The 17,991-nt window shown below is 42.7% G+C and overlaps 1 protein-coding gene across 1 annotated transcript in view; it reads left to right on the top strand.

Annotated features, from left to right (window-relative positions):
• LOC117893068 overlaps positions 1-17,991 on the top strand; it is a 43,022-nt gene that overhangs the window by 1,228 nt on the left and 23,803 nt on the right. The gene's annotated exons all lie outside the window — the stretch shown is intronic.

Below are 17,991 nucleotides of genomic sequence, written 5' to 3'. Positions count from 1 at the left end.
CACTTTCAATTATTTTAGATATAACATCTAGCAGTAGCTGGGAACTTGAAAATGCTTCTAGTATGTCGTTTAATTGGTCATAAGTGTTGATCGCTAATGAGGTGAGGACCTAGTTTGCTTTGGCACACGCTCAATGTCAGCGATAGGGGGTTACCCCGCTGCCAGCCACAATATCAGCAGACCCTGGGGGCGACGCTGCAGGCAGCCAGGCAGCCCTTTCGTGCAGTCTAACGAGCTGTTAAAAATAGTGTAAAATATTGTCAAAAAAAATGCTGCACAGCCTTTGGATGAATAAATAATATGCCAAGAGAGGCGTGGGTGTTGGCGTTTGCTCTGGGAATTCTTAGAGAACGCTGCAGGAAAAATATTGCAAAAGAAAAGAAAATATTGTACTGAAGATTTCACTCTTTTATGAAGCGAAAGAACCAAATTTCTAAGAACCAAACTATTGCTTCAAGAGTTCGTATCTTCTTTAATCTGCCGACAAAATCCATTCTTCAGAGAGTTCAAGATAAAACACTTTTCGTATGAAAGACATTGACAAATAAACATTTTCCATGCATTTAAAAATAAATAAATTATAATCGTAACTAAAAAACAAAATCTCTAAGCCAAATTGTGCCTCGATATTGGCCATTAAACGAGCATGTTTACAACAAATGCAACAATCAACAGATCTTGTTTACAAATACACACACACACACATGAGGCAAATCCTCAATTCGTGCGGCTAAACGGAATGTACGAGTATGTACAAAATTTTCCAAGCCTTGACACTCTTTCGATATACGAGATATATACCATAGATATATTCCACCATATACATATATCTTTTATTCCTTTTGATATATAGTCAATTTTTGATTGCTCCGATTAGGCCGGGGACTGCAGTTGAATGTAAGAAAAAAATTCTCATTTTGAATTTCTCGTTTATGGCTTTTTTATTTACATGAGCGAGGGAGTGAGAGACACCAAAAGAAACGAAGGGAAGTGGAACATTTGACTGTGTAGTGGGGGTAGATTGTCTGCTCAACAAAATTAGCTGCCGTGCGACAGCAACAACAAGAGCAACAGTTAGAGGAACACAAAAAAACAGCAACAATAAAATCTAATTTAATGAAAAGCCAACAGCAAGAGAAAGATGTGGAAGCCAGGAAAAGGGCCAACGCTTTGTCTGGTTTTCTGTTTTGAATAGATACACTTTCTAGATGGAGAGTATTATGAGTTTGATTTAATGTTTGTAAAGCAGCAAAAATACGATTTTTTCTAATAAAGTTAATACCCGAATTAACTTTGCATCCTTCGATTTGAAGTTATTTAAATACAACTTTCTACTGCAACAATCCGTAAAATCTGTTAACTATAATGTGAAAGCATAAATCACACTGTTTGCTTATTAATCGTGTGTAGAAAATAGTTTCTAATGAGAAATCACACATATTTCATCTTTCATAGAAATAATATCAATGCTTTACCCGTAAGGGTATCCAACACTTCAGTTTTGTTTTTCTACATTTTTCATTTGCTTTTTTTGTATCTCCATTTATTTTATGGCCATTTTCAATGTAATTTTTAGTGTTGAGTGGGGCACAAGGTGTTGTGTTCGTGTCGCTCACCGTGTCGTCTGTATGGGTGGTGTCTCCTCTTAAACACTTTCAAATGAGTGTCGCTGGGGCTATTTCTAGGTGCTCACCATTCACCATACAACCTCCCAGGGCAGCGTATGGCATACTCCAGTTTAGACAAGGGAGAGAGAGAGACAGACAGAGGGGGTGGCATTCATCCAACGTGTTGTGTTGAACTGTGAATTTGAAGGGGGATTTGTCGGAATATACGAAATATGTACATACATACATATGTGAATTTCTGTAGTTTTTAGATCTGCTTAGAAATGTACTGAATGCCCCAGCAGACGAACGGGCAAAGCTCATTGAACCAGTCACAGAGTCCATTCGGCAACAAAAGAACAAATAAAACTACAACGAGTACGAGTACGAGTACTAACCAGCAAAGCACTCAAGTTCCAATTGGAAAATCCATCAATTTTCGAGGCTTTTCGAGGCTCGGGCTCGGACTCCAGAAAATTTCAAATTTCACTTACATTTTTCGCCTAGAAACAAAACACTCGAGCGTTGTGCGGAAGGGCGGGAAGGGGGGGAGCCGCAATCAAAAGTGGCAAATAAATTTGCACTTGCATCATCCTCATCATTATCGCCCAGCGCTCCCATGGCATATGCTGTGTATATTATAGGCTGTGAGATATCCTGGAACTATGAAGGAATACTTGAGGAATTCTTTGTGGGAAGTTTTGTAGTAGTCTCTGCAATGAGAAACGAGGAGAAAGAAGAATTGAATGCGAAAGCCGAGTTCTTAATCTCTTCCAATATGGATTCCACAACGATGTTCCGCCAGGTTCCTCTCCTTTTCTTGCCTCTCATTTTACTCATCATACCCTGCACCTCTGCTGATATTACTGAGTATCAAAAGAACAGCTATCAGATGGAATGAATATCCATGGCAGCCAGAGCGTCGTGTTCAATTGTTTTTGTGTGCTCTCTTTCTCTCTCTCCTCTCTCGCTCTCTAGCTGCCCCCCGCGTGAATGTGTGAAAAACATGCCGCAAAATTGCCGAAAAAGCCGCACGCACACATCCCATGGACACATGGAAAATGGAAAATTCCTTCTGCTCGCCCTGCTGTCCGATGCCCTCTGTGTTTGCATTTTGCCCATTTTTGTAGTCAAATTTCTGTTGTTCTGATGGCTGATTCAGCGGCGGTTGTTCCTGCCCCCCAGCCCCCTGAACCAGCCGCTGGGCCCACTGCCCCACTCTACGTTCTGACGTCTTTTGAATATAGAAATTTTATTACTCCTGGACGCGGGTTGTAGCGTTTTTTTGGTCTTGCGCAATGTTTACACACATTCTACATGTACATATTGATGTACATATGTATGTATGTGTGTGGCGTTCAGTCCAGTCAAAGTCAAAATTCATGTAGAACATTGAAGGAGTTAGATCAGAGGGGTGATCGAAGGAGAGCAAATCTCCTCCCCCTCTTGCGATTTTGTGTGTTTTGTGTTGTGCATTACTTTTGCATGTTGCAGACATATGTTTTTTTCCGTGAAACAGGCAACAGCAACAGGCAGTTTTTCCTCCATGTATACAGCTTGTAGAATCTCTCTCTCTCTCTCTCTCTCTATGGTCGTTCCCTGCCCACAATTGTGTCCAGCATTTAGCTCGTTTTGCTTTGCAACTTGTGCTGCTGGCCAACAAAATTCATTGGAAATTTCGAACACAACGAAAGCGCACGCATTTGTGCAAATAAACATTGAGTGGGAGCGTCGGGGCACCAGGTGGGGGTGGCTTGTGGTGTGGGTGTGGGTGTGGGTGGCTAGTTGGATTGGGTTTGCTTGGTTGTCTGTTCTGGTATGTGGCGGTTTCTGAGGTACTGCTGCTGCCTGCCTGCCTGCTTGCCACCTAAGAAATATCTCTATATAATGAGCATTGGACTTTAGACGGGGGAGAATTGTGGGAGTATCTGTAGGATGTGCAATATGTACTAGAGAGAGACAAAGGGTTAGAAATCTTAGAGGGGGTAGAAGGAGGAGCTTTTCTTGGGATTAAACTTTTTCTGTTTACATTTGCCCAACGATTAGGAAGTGTAATTTGTTGAAAAATGTATCTAAATCTTCTAAAATTAATCAGCTTTAAGGAGAAACATATAGAACAAAGTTATGTTCAGACCGTGCCTAACCATTTTAAGGCAGATTCAGGGATCTTATTTAAATTTTGCGTTAAAATCTGAATTAACAGGGCATCACTTAGTAGAGACTTCAATTTCATTTGAATCACTGCGCTCTGCTTTGCTCATCTCTGCTTCTCCTCCTTCGCCCCCCATTTAGCTCTTCCTTTTGCACCTTTGAGTCTGCCCTGCTGTTCTCTCTCTCTATCTACTTTCCCCTCTTCTTGCTTGCCATAATCTTAATGAATTGTTGCCACTGGAAACTACTGCATTCCATTGCCATAGAAATGTGGAAGCAAATTAGATAGAGACCAAGACAAAGAGCATTAGGAGATGCAGCCAGAGCCAGAAAGAGATAGCCAGAGGTGGAGAGTGTTGGGGAGAGGGAAAGGCAGAGCGATGTTGGCCTCTGCGCTAAAACTGCAGGTGTTTCAACTTTATGCCATATAAACAAATTGCTTGACATGCCCCTCGGCGGCTTTTCTTTTCCCCCTTATCTGGTTTTTTTCTCTCCCATTTCTGCACCACTTATCATCCGCTTTTGCTCCGCTTTTTTCCCCTTTTTCCCACTTTGCTGGGGATTTTATTTTCATTTTATTCCTTTGGTTTATTGCAAAATATTTTCCTTGTTAATTTGACAGGCTCTCTCTCTCTCTCTCTCATCCGCTCTTTCACTCTTACTCTCTGCTTTTACCTCTCCATCTTCGTCTTCATCTCTCTGTCACTCATTCTTTAAGGTCATTCTTCATGTTGAACATTGCTTTTTATTTAATAAACAGAAATCGCCTGCTCAGGCAGTCACTCTTCTCCCCACTTCTGCTTCTCCACCTTTCCCACTTCTTATTTTGCGCCCTCTGCTGCCTCCCTTGTACTTGGTACTGCATTTATTTGCCCCGTTCTTCGCTTATTGAAATGGAATCCCATGAATTTTTTATTGTAAATGCAACAATTTGTATTCATGGCATCGCTTGGGTCCGAGTTCAAGTCCGTGGATGATGTAGCCTGACCATTACGTAGGGTGGGGAGTGGATGGCGTCGGCGACCTTGATTTTGAACTCATTTCAATGAAAATTGCAGCATTAAAAATCGAGGCCAATGGCTGGAAAAATACGCGAAGCAAAGCAAGGGAGGGGAAAGGGAGAAAGAGAGATGGCTGAGAGCCATTCAGGTAAAATTAGAGAAAGACCGTAATTTCATTGGAGGATGAAAGAAAAGAGATTTATTCCAGACAATTGGGGGACTACGGCAAGAAAATGTTCAGGAGAAAATTGCTACTGCAATTATTGGAGACTACTTTTGTGCGAGAATTTCAATTGAAATAAGGAAAAACTCCAAGGATTCAAATGATTACTGAATTTAAATAAGGCTTGGGCCAGGGAAATTTAAGGGAAGATTAAAATAGCTGAAGGGATTTAAAGAGCGGTAGATGCTGGTTTATTTATTTGAAAATAAACTTTACTCACTTAAACTAAACAAATTCGATTATGTTAATACTTATTCCAACGTTAGGAGCTAACATTTTGTAATAAAAACATAAGGAAAGCCAAGTAATAACTTTAATTAATGTAGACAGAAAAATCTGCATGCGAACTACTTACCAAATGCCAGGAAAATCAACAAATTCCTTCGATATCTATAAGCATGTTTCAAGCATCCCTTATGTTTCCACACCATAAAATGTGCCTAAAACTTTCGGATTACTTCATCTGTTGCGAGCATAGAGAGCTCACTTATTCACCTACTTTGCCTGCAGCCTCACTTTACACCCACATGCAGCCACTCCACCCACCTCTAGCAGCAAGCACTCCACCCACTTCTGGCAGCACCCACTATCCACCATATCCACCATCCACCCACACGCACTTGAGTGCCGGCGAGCCGCTGCTAGAGTCCGGTCCGGGGCGTACGCCTCATTAGAACACCTTTCAGTTTGCTGTGTAATTTTCGCAACATTTTTAATGGCGTGCGGGGACATTTTGGCACTCGAGTGACCGTGTGCGTACCCATCTCTCTCTCTCTCTCTCTGCCTCCCTGTTGCATGGGGGCAGTGTGGCAGTGCGCGTCGCACGGAAAACTATTTAGAGAAGTGTCAAGAAATGTCTGCATTTTGCATTTGCCGTTGCCATTGCAACATCGTTGCGGCATTGCGTGGCTGCCGGTGCCTGCCACACAGCTGTAGCTGCTAGACACACGCCTGTGTGCGCCTGCCCCACTCAGCTTTAGTGTGCCGCGGGGGCGGGCTTTGATAAATTACAAAACATTGCGTTTTGGCCATTTTAAATGTGGCATGAAATTTGCATTTCATATGGTTTTTAGATGCCGCCGCTGCTGTCCACAGAATTTCGGGCTGAAGTGGTCTAGTCTTCTGTTGGACTGTGGGCGTGGCATGCTTCCATCTCTCTCTCTTTACTCTGGGTGGATCTGCTTGAGAAGAAAACTGTGTCAGATTCCCCGATGGCTTTCGAGTGCATAAAACATTTTGCTTGCTGCGCTCTGTTGGCCTTTCTAAACAAAGGCCTACCTCCCCTTCCGCCTTACCCCTCCGAGTGGGTAGCAATTGCCAAAAAACAAAAAAAAAGCCAGTGCTATACTTGAGCTAAAGATTTGTTTGTCATTTGCAGTGCGTTTTTGGTTTTGTTTGTGTCTTTCTTGCGTTTGTTTGTCGTTTTTGTGATTTATTTTCACTTTGACAAATGCACAAAAATGTGACCATGGCATGTCAGTAGAGACGCGTCTCTGTGGTCCATTGGTCATTGTATTTATAATGCGTCTCCCGATATATCACAGATACCAAAAAAAAAGCTATAGATACAAATGGCCAGCAGGCGGAGGCGTACCTCGAACCCCCCACTGCAGACAGATGATGACACTCTTCCAGAAAGGATTGCAAAAATATCGAAAACAGAATGTGGACGTGGATGTGGATATGATGTGAGTGGCTAATTAGTCAGGGTAAAAATCTGTCGCTGTGCTACGTGAAATGTTTGCAAAATCAGGGAGGAATCGAAGGCATTGGAGGAATCTTTTTGGTTGTATTTTTGCTTGGAAAAATTATGCACAAAACATATAAATAAAGTTGGACTTCTGGCGAGTGAAGCTTTTGATGAATTTTAAGCTCAATTATTTATATAAAAATAAACACAAATTGGAGATAATTTCCTTAAGTTTCCACGCAATTAAAATAGTTTCTGCCTTATGTGGCATATAACTTCATTTGCGCTGAACAAACAACAACAGCTGTTGTGTGGAGTTTTCCCTGCTGGCTCCTTCGTGCTGTGTTGCATATTAATAAACATGAAAATTGTCAATGTGGGTCACAAAAAAAAAGGAAAGATATGACCAAAGGCAGGGCTGTATGGCGTCTGGCCATAAAAATAGCTGCCTTTTCTTTTTGCAAAAAGTTGAAGTTGAAACAGGTGCATGCCACAGCTCGCTCTCAAGGGAGATAGAGTTTGGCTGAGTTTTTCTTTTCGATTTTAGTTGACTTTTTACATCTGTCAGTGAATGAAATTGCATTTTACACAGGCAAATCTCTGGTAGCGTTTTTCAATTTCCACCCACAGACACACACACACACACACACACACACACACACACACACACACACACACACACACACGAGCATGGTGGGGTTTGCGGACGACGTCGCTCTAGTGGTGGTGGCCAAGCACCTCGCCGCAGTGGAGGAGCTCGCCAACGCGGCCGTCCGTGCCGTGGAGTCGTGGCTTACGGTCGCCGGACTGGACTTGGCTGCGCAGAAGACTGAGGCGGTGCTGATATCGAGCCGGAAAGCTGTAGAAACAGCATGTGTGCAGGTCGGGGGTACCACGATCCGCTCGCAGAGGGCAATCAAATACCTCGGGGTGGTCATCGACACTCGCCTCTCCTTCAAGGAGCACTTGGAGTACGTGCAGAGGAAGGCCAGCGGAACCATAGGAGCACTCTCGCGAATGCTTCTCAACACCAGAGGCCCGAAGCAGGCAACGCGGAAGCTCCTGACGAGTGTTGTGACGTCGCAGATCCTATACGCCGCGCCCGCGTGGGCGAAAGCCGCTCAGGTGAAAACCTACATGCGAGGCGTGGAGGCGACGTACAGGCTGTGTGCCCTTAGGATCGCGTGCTCGTTCCGGACTGTGTCGGACGAAGCCGCGCTGGTCATCGCCGGGCAAGTCCCACTCAGGGAGCTGATAAGGGAGAGACAGGAGATCCATACCGCAGAGCAGGGCGAAAGCGAGGTGTCAAGAGCCGAGCTGAAGGTAGCCGCAAGGAGGAGCAGCATCAATAGATGGCAGGCCCAGTGGGACGGTTCATCCAAGGGGCGCTGGACGTATTCCCTCATACCGAAGCTGCAGGACTGGCTCGAGAGGAAGCACGGCCACGTGGATTTTTATCTCACCCAGGCGCTGAGCGGACACGGCTGCTTCCGCAGCTACCTCAAAGCGCTTCGGCCACGAGACGGAGGACGGGTGCCCAGCGTGCGGCACCGGCATAGTGGAGGACGCACAGCACGTCCTCTTCGAATGCCACAGATTCGACCACGAGCGTCGCCGCCTGGAGGCGGAAGTAGGCGCCAGGATCTCCACAGAGACCTTGGTGCCGATCATGCTGTCCGAGCCAAGGGCTTGGGAAGCGGCCGCAGAGTTCGCTTCTAGCGTTATGCGAACTCTGAGAGTTTTGGAGAGAAGGCGGAAGCAGGAGACGGAGTAGGAGCCTTCGAGCGTGCGAAGCAATGCTTTGCGGCAGTACCGCGCGCGTGGGGCGCCCACTCCCAATACTTCCCGCATCATATTATATACCCGCTAGTGTAAGAACGTAGTAGTAAAGTAAGAAAAATTTAGAGAATAAATGAAAGAATATAAAAAAAAAAACACACACACACACACACACACACACACACACACACACACACACACACACACACACACACACACACACAGACATGTCAGATGGTTGGGTCTCTAGCGACAATGCAATCAACATAAATACAAATCCCTAAACTATTTTAATGTCGACTTGACCCAAAAGCCCATCTCCTCCTGACGGCCAGAGGATTCTGTGTGCCTCGTACACGAGTATGTAATGGAAAAGTTTTTGTGGCACTCACAAGCTCAGCGTCAGGGCCAGATTCAACTTAAAAACGCATCAAGAGGCGGCTTTGGCTGTTGGCTGTTGGCCAAAAGCCCGTTCCCTGCCAACTTGGTGTATACGTAATCGGATGTACGGCTCCAGCCACCGTGAAGTTTCTGGGGAAAGTGTTAACAGAAGTTTAAGCTGCTCTCCACACTCAAGGGAGTCGATTGTAAATGAAAATGCAGAGGAAAATCTTTAAAATCCAAGCAGCAGTACCTTTTGCTGAAGGATGTGTCCCCAAGGAGTGACCATTAGGCAGAGAGGGAGGGAGGGAGAGAGAGATTCCACCATTTCGTGGCACTTTTCTTATCGTTTTCCCCAAAGTATTTGCCAGCTCTGGCGACGGGTAAAGGCTAATTGGAAAATCTGTTTCCCTCTCGAACATTGAACTTTGCGCCCAATAAATAGAAAGGGAGAATGATTGAGGTTCTTCGATTTTATGCCATTCCTCGACTTGCTCTTGCTCCTTCCTCGTACATCGAAAGAACACATGCAGACAGACACTTCAGTTCATTGACATTTTGGGGCAATATTTTGCCATTAGCTGTGTCCTAATTTGCAGCACACACACACAGCACACAGATTGTGCCAGAGAATGGACCGCCTGAGAGACCATAATGAAAATGTAAGCCCAGACATGGCCCAATATTTTACAAAGATTTTGCATAAATTTCATAGCCCATTCCATTTGGTTCTCGGTTCTGGAACAAATATGAAACAATCAAATGGCAATTAACACTTTTCATCTGAATCACATGCTAATGCCCCATTATCGATAAAGATTTCTTTCTCTCGACTGGCACTGCCCCTGCCCCATGTTCCAGTGCTGATGATGATTTCTGCCACACCGAAACGAAACCTAATTGATGGCTGGCATGGAGCATGGCCAATAACCTTCGGCCCACAATTCACGGGCTCGCTCCTCTTTAGTTTTTCCTTTACAATTAGTGAAAATTTGTTGATTTGCATAAATTTGTTGGTTTGGTTTTTCTTCTTTTTCTCTGCTCTTGTTTAGCTTTTGGCTTCTGTTTGGTGGTTCTGTTTGTTGTTGTTGTTTTTGTTGGATAGCTGACTTTTTTATTGGTTTCTCAGTTGCGCATTTCCCATTCGATTTTCCCCATTTTGTTTATGTTTATGCTTTGGGAATTTTTTTTTCGTACTATTGTTAACTTAAATATTTGTTAGGCATTGCAGCCTGTCTGTCGTCCATTAGTCACCGATTAAAATGGTTTTTTTTGTTGGTGTTTGCAAACCTGTTGTGTAGACTATTGGGATAATTATGAAAGATATTTTGAATGATATTTATTCGAAAATGTTTGATACATTTGATTCACGACCCTGGAGATGAATTTTCATTTTAAAATCTGCCGAAATTATTTGAAATTTTTGATAAATCGAATAAAAATACAACAATAACTTTCGGGAAACTCTAAAACCCTTTTAAACCTACAGTTAACCTACGTTAAGGTGTTCCAAATACTTAGTAGACCTAAAATCTGGCTAATTGCCTCCGAAATGTCTAGGAAATCCAGCCCAGCGGATGGAGGACACATCATGGTCATAAATTTCAATGGGCCATTTATTTATTTTTAACCAAATTTTCCCGTTCATCCCATAGTTTTTATATCAATGTTTCGTGGGTTGTTGGTGTTGTGTTTTTACTTTTTTTTATAGTATGCTTGTCAGCCTGTTTAGAATTTATGTTATGTTTTTTCATACATTCTTTTGGTTTGTTGTTTTTCTCAGTTTTTTCATTCTCTCTGGCTTTTCTATCAAATAATTTTGTTGTCTTCACTTCTGTGGTCTCCCGTCTACGTCTCTCAGTGGCGACTAAGAAATCCCTGGCCCCCAGGGCGTTCTGTTCTGTTCTGTCGGTTCAGTCGCCAGCAACAGATTTCTCTGCTGCTGCTGCGTCTCCACACGCATTTGACTTTCAAATGAAGGACAAATATTGTACGGGCGAGCGGGCGGACAGCAACAACAACAAACAAACAAACAAACATGGCAGCGTGAGAGAGAAGAGCATAAAACATAATACGTAGGGTGGAGCAGGGTGGCTGATGTGCTATGGAAAAAGTTTTTGCATTCGGATTGAATATTTCTATAGGCCTGTAGGACGCCTCTAGGTGTGTGTGGGAGTGTACTCACAAGAGAAATCTCTCCCCTCTTTTGTGGGTCTTGTTTTATTTCAACTTTGTTCTGGCTTTGCGGTTGTGCATATAAATTATGTGAGTAATTTCATTTTAAACTGCCTGTTATGGGCAGTCGTACCTCTCTACCCCCAACTTTTCTATCTGTAAGAAGAGATTGCTGAAAAGTGGAAAAGTTTCTCAAGTAATTGCAGGGATAGGCCATTCATTGTGGGCGGTAAAGAATAACATGGATATTGCTTAGAGCGAGCCTACAATTAGAAACGTATGCCAAAGCAAATAAATCAATTGCGTAAACAATTCACACGCAGCAAATTGGTCTGTGATGTGCTTTGTTGGTGTAGAATGAGAAGCACTGCCCGTCTACCTGACTGTACGCCCCTCCCGCAATGACACACTCTCTCGCAATTGCGTTATTCCATTGCACTCTCACAGCAGCAACAACAGTTGCTATTCTCGACTTTCGCTTTCAAGCTGCACCGATTCTTGCATTTACAGTTGTTGGGCATGTCCGATCATGCTCATTTCGAGCTGCGCTGCAGAACTGGCACTCTCTGTAATAACCACCCTCGCCTGAGACGCCGAAGCTCTCTCTCTCAGTCCTCGCTCTCTTTCAGGCCTCGCTCTCAGCAAATGCAAGACTTTTGCATTCAGCTTGAGAACAAATTCGACTAACCAACGGGACTTTACTTTGCGCGTACCTGCGTTTCGACAGCAGCGAAGAAGCAACAACAACAACGACGCTCGACCATAAATACCCTCTTTACATACATTTTTATGTATTTTCATACATAATATTCCAATTAAGCTTTTGGAATTTCTTATGCCTCTAGTATTCAAAAGTTAATGCCATCAACAAATACGAAATGTTGAGCTCCTTTAAAATATATTTATTTGTCTAAAATAAACTACCTCATTAATCCCACATTAATTATGTAGCCAGAGTATGCAATCTTCGTTGCTGGCGAGCATATTTTCTATTGTTTAATGTTTATTTGTTGGTTTTTTTTAGTTGAAAGACTATTTCTTTCTATTTATTTGTTGTTTGAATTTATGCTGCACACATTTTTTGAGAAAGATAGGCAGAAAGGAGGAGCAAGAGAGAGACGCAAGGCATTTGCAACGTCCGGCGGCAACATAAAAATAGATTTGGCCCAACGCGCTCTGCCACTTAAGCCACCGATGCCGGGGCCAGGCCAGTCGGCGGCAGCAGCAGCAACATTTTATCGACACGAGCCAACTGTCAGTCGCAGTGGCAGCAGTCGAAATCCGTGTGGCACCACCACCGATCCTCCTAAGCATTGTTGCAGCCCCATGTTGAGCTACCCCAAAGAGCCAGAATGCAATATGCTTTCGCTTTTTTAGACCAAATAAAGCGCAAATAGCACGGACATGGACACACGGACGCACAACCAAAAAAAATAGAAAAAAAATAAAAAGATTCAAAGATACAGATACAGAGCAATGCAAATAACTTGGCACGCATCTTGTCGACGCCGTCGTCGTTGCAGTCGTTTTCGCTGTCGTTGTCGTTGCATGAAAAGCAGATTCTAATGCATTTTCCCTGCGTCTGGGCCAGCCCGAATAATTTCGAAACTTAACTTACCGAGAGGGGTGGAGAGGGAGAGAAGTACTCTGTACTGGGGTTCCATGTCCCTTGCAGTTTTTTGTTGCGTTTTGTATTTGGTCTTGTTTATTTAGGACTTGTGCGTGTGTGGATAATTTCGTACTTTATTTTCTTTGCTTTTTGTCTGCATTAAAAAAATGCACAAAAACCCAAACGTCAGACGAGAATTTTATTTGCTGTTTTTATTATTCACCCTGTGACTTATTTTCCTTCTGTGGTTTTCCCCAATCCCCACATTTTCATTTACATTCTCCCCTGCCACCCTGTTTTGTGTGGTTGGAAAATTGTTTTGCTTTTGTGTGTGTGTGTTGGCTTTCGACTGTAATTAATTTACAGGGCAGGCCGCAAAAAGTCCTTTCTGTATTTGGCATTGCCTATTTGTGGATGACCGCAGACCTAAAACGCATTTGTTCCGATCAGAACAGATCGGAATGGTTCAGAAAAGCCTCGAAAATAAGTTTTTGATTGTTCATTCTTGGACGTTTCTATCGTTCCATGAGTCAGTCGGTAGATTTTCTGTGTAATCTCTGGCCAGCGGATGCATTTTATGGCACAAATATTTGCCACGCTCCAACAATCAGCGCTTCAATCAAACCGCAGTTAAGCGGGCGTCTCCAAAAGACAAACAACCACTCCCTACCTTCCAATGCCATGGGTAGCCTCCCTCCTCCCATGTACACACGACTGCCCCTACATGACCGCCCTCACAGACCCACAGCTACACAGCTACATGCACAGCGAAAGTATCTGTATCACATGCAGAGGTCATAAAAATAAAATGGCGTTACACAAAACTAAACGTTGAGCGCCACCCCCCAAAGCTCTCAGTGCTGACAATTTTGTGGAGTGTGGCAGGCGGCAAAGAAAACCGCCAAATGGAGCGGAAGAGGATTTGGCTAGGGAATTGGTGGGAAGTGATTTTGTGTAGAAATATACTAGGGAATAGTTGTGCGATTCGTTTCATTACTGTAACTATTCCCATGATGTGGTACAACTTCCAGAGTACAAGAGGGATACGAACTTAGAGAGATTAAACCCAAAACTTGGGGGTTCATTTAATACGAATTACATTTTCATGGCTCCCACTAATTCTCAACTTAAAAGTACACCTTTTTGGTCGAACTTTTTTATGACACTAAACCTTACCTTTCGTTGTATGTAATTCATTTCCAGTACTGAAACTTGTTGGCTTTGCTTTCCTCCCCAGCAAATTAAGTTCTCCTGAATGGAATATATATCCCATAATATTCCATAAATGTTTTAGCTTCTTTAGCTTGACTTCTGCTAAACTCGCATCTCTCTCATTCTCTCTGCTGGTGGTGGTGGGGTGGCCATCAAATCTTTACGCGGAATTGTCGTTGTCATCGTCAGCGCAATCGAGAACACACCTGAGAAATCAATCAATCGATTTGTTCGACTGTAACTGTGACAAGAGAGCAGCGCGGCAGAGCTCTTTGTGGGCAGAAACAGAGAGGGAGAGTGATGAGAGTGGGAGAGGAAAGACTTTAACAATCAGTCGGGCAACATGTTGTCAACAAATTTTTTCAGCGTTTGATAAAAAAAGAAAAGAACGCGCACAGAATGCTGACTGCGCCAAATAACCGCAGGCATTTTTATGCTGAAAAACAAAAGGCAAAGCGAGGGGGAGAGGGAGGACAAGAGGCAGACAGAGATGGTGAGATAAGTACAGGCAGAGATGCAGAGGATAAGCTGCTCTGGGAGAGAGGGAGGGTATTGTCATTTGTCGGTCGGCGCTCACCGGCACATGTAAATAACTTCAAACAAGAAAAAGAAAGAAAAACAATTGCGAAATAAAAATAAAGAAAAGCGAAAGAGCGCCTACGGGGCATAAAGTACTTCAATTTGAGTCAAATTTAAAGATAAGAAAGAGATTGAGGCAGGGTAGAAGCATCCCAAAGGCAAAGCCAAGGCCCAAGCTCCTGGATTGCTGAGAATTCTTGTGACAAAAGAGAGTCGAGTCGAGTCGCGTCCTTCGTCTCTTGTCAAATACCTTTTGACGGCGATTGTTGTCGACGACGCTTCAAAGCGAAATGCAGTCCATCTTTTGATTTACGCCGTCCGGTGTGGAAAATTTTCCAAAACGCACAAACGCACGAAGAGAGCGTGGAAGTGGGTGTGGGAGGTGGAGAAACTTTTGCCACACATTCCATGTAAATATTTGGAGGCAGAGAAGCAGCTGACAACTGTTGCCGCTTGCCGCTTGCCGCTTGCCGCTTGCCCTTGTGCAATGTGACTGACTGACAGACGGAGGGACGGACGGAAAAGCCAGACAATCCGGATGGATGGATGGGATGGGATGGGCTGGTATGGCGTGGAGAGGGCCAGAAAGTGGCAGCTGGACAACAAATCAGCTTACGGAGCGAATGCCTCAATAAACTTTTGTAACCAAGTTTTTCGTTTTTCCACGGGGGGACGCAAAAGTCAACTTAAATGCGTTCAAGCATTCATCTATTTTTGGACAAAGATTTTCTATGGCGTCCCCATTTTAGTTTTTTCTTTAGCTTTAGCTTTTCCTTTGCTTTCGCTCGATCTGTCGCTCTGGCAAAGTTTTTACCTTTGAGGTGGCAGCTACATATAGAATAGAAAATTCTACTCGATTTTATAGACCATTTTTAGTGGGTGTTGAGGAGCGGGAGGGGCCTGCTCTTTCGATACGATTTTGGAATGAAACTCGAAGAAATCTTTCAGAAATCTCTTTCCGATTCCTGTGTCAAAGTGTTTGAAATGTTTTGTGAATGATGGATATTCCCTTTTTAAAATGCAAAATAAATTCCTGTCGCTGTCTCATGACAAATTCAATGCACATCGTAAATAAATTAAATGCTAATAAATTTGCAAAATGAAATAGACAATATTCTAAGGGTGACGCTGCAGCACAGCATTTTTGGCGCAAACAAAAAATGATTAATGCTCCCGCAAGGGGCGGGCAGAACAAAGGCGAAAGTAACAATCCATCCAGACAGAGAGGAAGAGAGAGAGGGAGCGGGAGAACCCATCAATTGGCTAATGTCGCACGGCACATCCATCATAATTATGCACAATATACGGGACATATTCCGGGGGCTGACTCTGACAACTTTATGACTCGGTCCGAAATGGAAATTCTAGCCACGTATATTTGTTGCAGATTTACAGGTTTTTAATTAAAATCATTCCATATGAAATTTATCAAATGACGGACTGTCTGCTCCGTCTGTCTCTCTGTCTTTCGGTTGACTTTTCATCCAGATATTTCACGCGCTTAATTTGTGCCTCGCATGTGTCGCATGAGACTGCAGTTTGGTCTACGACTGCTGTCTTCTGTGATCTCCATTCTACCCCCTGCAACATTTCTAGCACTGGCGACATTTTTATTATTTTTCGTCGCTTTACTTTTGTTTATTTATTGCATTTTTAGGCATGTTTCGCATTCGTTTTGCCGCTTAATTGAGATATTTATTCCATGCCGTGTTTATAATTTATGCATTTTGATGGCTCTTTAAATGAGTTTCTATTTTGCAGCTTAATGGAAAATGAGCTGATTTAATGGCCAGTGGGTAACAGATTTTTATAGAAAGAAAAAAGAGAAACAGAATTGAATTTTTGGGGAACGTTTCTTTGGGGAATGCAGTCGTCTTTTTACCTAAAATTCATTAATTTAGAATCCATTATTTAACCGATATTGGAGTACCAAAACTCATCTGATTATTATCAGTAAATATAAATAAATGTTTATTTTATGTAGTAATATTTCCCAAGTTTTATGCAGCCAGTTTTCTGCCTCATTTTGCACTCCAGAACATTCCATTTATAGCCCCCGCCTAACAGCTGTTCCACCACAGTTTTTCTTCTCTTCTTTGTGTGTGTTTTAGATGTAGTTTTGGCTTTATGATGAACAAAAAAAATAAAGCAAACCCACACAATTAATTAATCGCTGTTTGCACAAATGTTCGCCCCTCAACGCCTCAGACGGTGTTAAGTATTTAGTTTTTGTTGTTGCATATATTTGTTCGTGTAGTATTTGTGGCTGAGTTCTTCACCGCAGTTGTTTTTCTTTAGTATTTTTAGACTTTGGCTGCGTTGCCGGCCGGTATTTTTGCACAATTATCAAACATTTTATGGTTGGTTTTTCTTTATTAATATTTAATGGGAAGCACTGGAAACTCTGTCTTCATTCCCGAAGTGGGTGTTTTCCCCTCAAGGTTATGTGCCTACAAATGAAACCATTTCTTAATGATGCCTTTGAGTGATTTCTTTGACCTCTAGTTGAGGATTATCCCCGCCCAATGATTATTCATGCCGAATCCTAAGTCCAAGTCAAATAAATAACACAGAATAATAGATATATAGATACACAGACACTTTCTGCAGATGCTAAAGAATTATATATATAATATTTAACAATAAGAGAGATCTGTGTATCTTAATGACCCTCGTTCTTTTGTCAGTGGCAGAGGGGAAGCAAATATCCAAAAAGAAATGCTGACTGCGCGATGCCAAGAAAAATACACATCAAAAATTGCCGCAGCAAAAATATTTTCTAAATATTTGTATTTAGCGCAAGTTAAATAATCACACAGATTATTGCAGAATAACTAAAAAAAAAGAAAGAAGAAAAAATCCTACAAAGAGAAAGAAGGAAGGGAGAAAAAAGCGCATTGAAAAATGTGGCGGAAAAATGGCCATAAAAATATATTCGAAAGTAGGAAAATAATTTTGGCAAAATATTTTAGTGCCAGCTAACCAGGCACATCTCTCTCTCTCTCTCTCTACCCTCTCTTCTCGCTCTCTCTCTTGCTGTATCTAGAGGTAAATCCATATCGAAAAAACACCTGTAGCCGTACGTCCCATCCGCAAGGCTGCCCGGTTTACCCTTGCTCAAAAGCTTTCACATTCACATTGTTGCAGGCAACATAGTTGCAAATTCTTTAGAGGGTGTCTGCCTGATGATGTGTTGCATCTACTTTATTGCTGCGGATGTGGCAGCAGGTGTGAGTGTTTGCCGCTAAATCCACTGCAGCTGTTGAGCCAATGAATCGCTGAGTGTTCGCGCATGAGAGCCTGAGGAAATGACACTTTGTTTGTCATTCTAGGCAGATGAAGTGCCCCACTTTCTGCATCTAAAACTGAAATTAAACAAATATTTACTTGCCTAAATAATAGAAGGTGCGGGGAAAGTGTGCAAATTCTGTCCCTAAAAGCTGAAAACAAAATATGTACGACAAGAAAGCCAAATTTGATTTAATTTTGATTAGTTACAGGGTATTTGCATGTCCATAGACTGCAGAGTTTTCCTCTAGAATGCAAAACATATTTTTTAGCTTGCTATTTTACAGACCAAATTC

The sequence above is a fragment of the Drosophila subobscura genome, chromosome J (genome assembly GCF_008121235.1).
Source record: "Drosophila subobscura isolate 14011-0131.10 chromosome J, UCBerk_Dsub_1.0, whole genome shotgun sequence".
Lineage (NCBI taxonomy): Eukaryota > Metazoa > Arthropoda > Insecta > Diptera > Drosophilidae > Drosophila > Drosophila subobscura.
The sequence above is the reverse complement of the archived record's forward strand: the minus strand, read 5'-3'. Positions and strand labels throughout refer to the sequence as shown.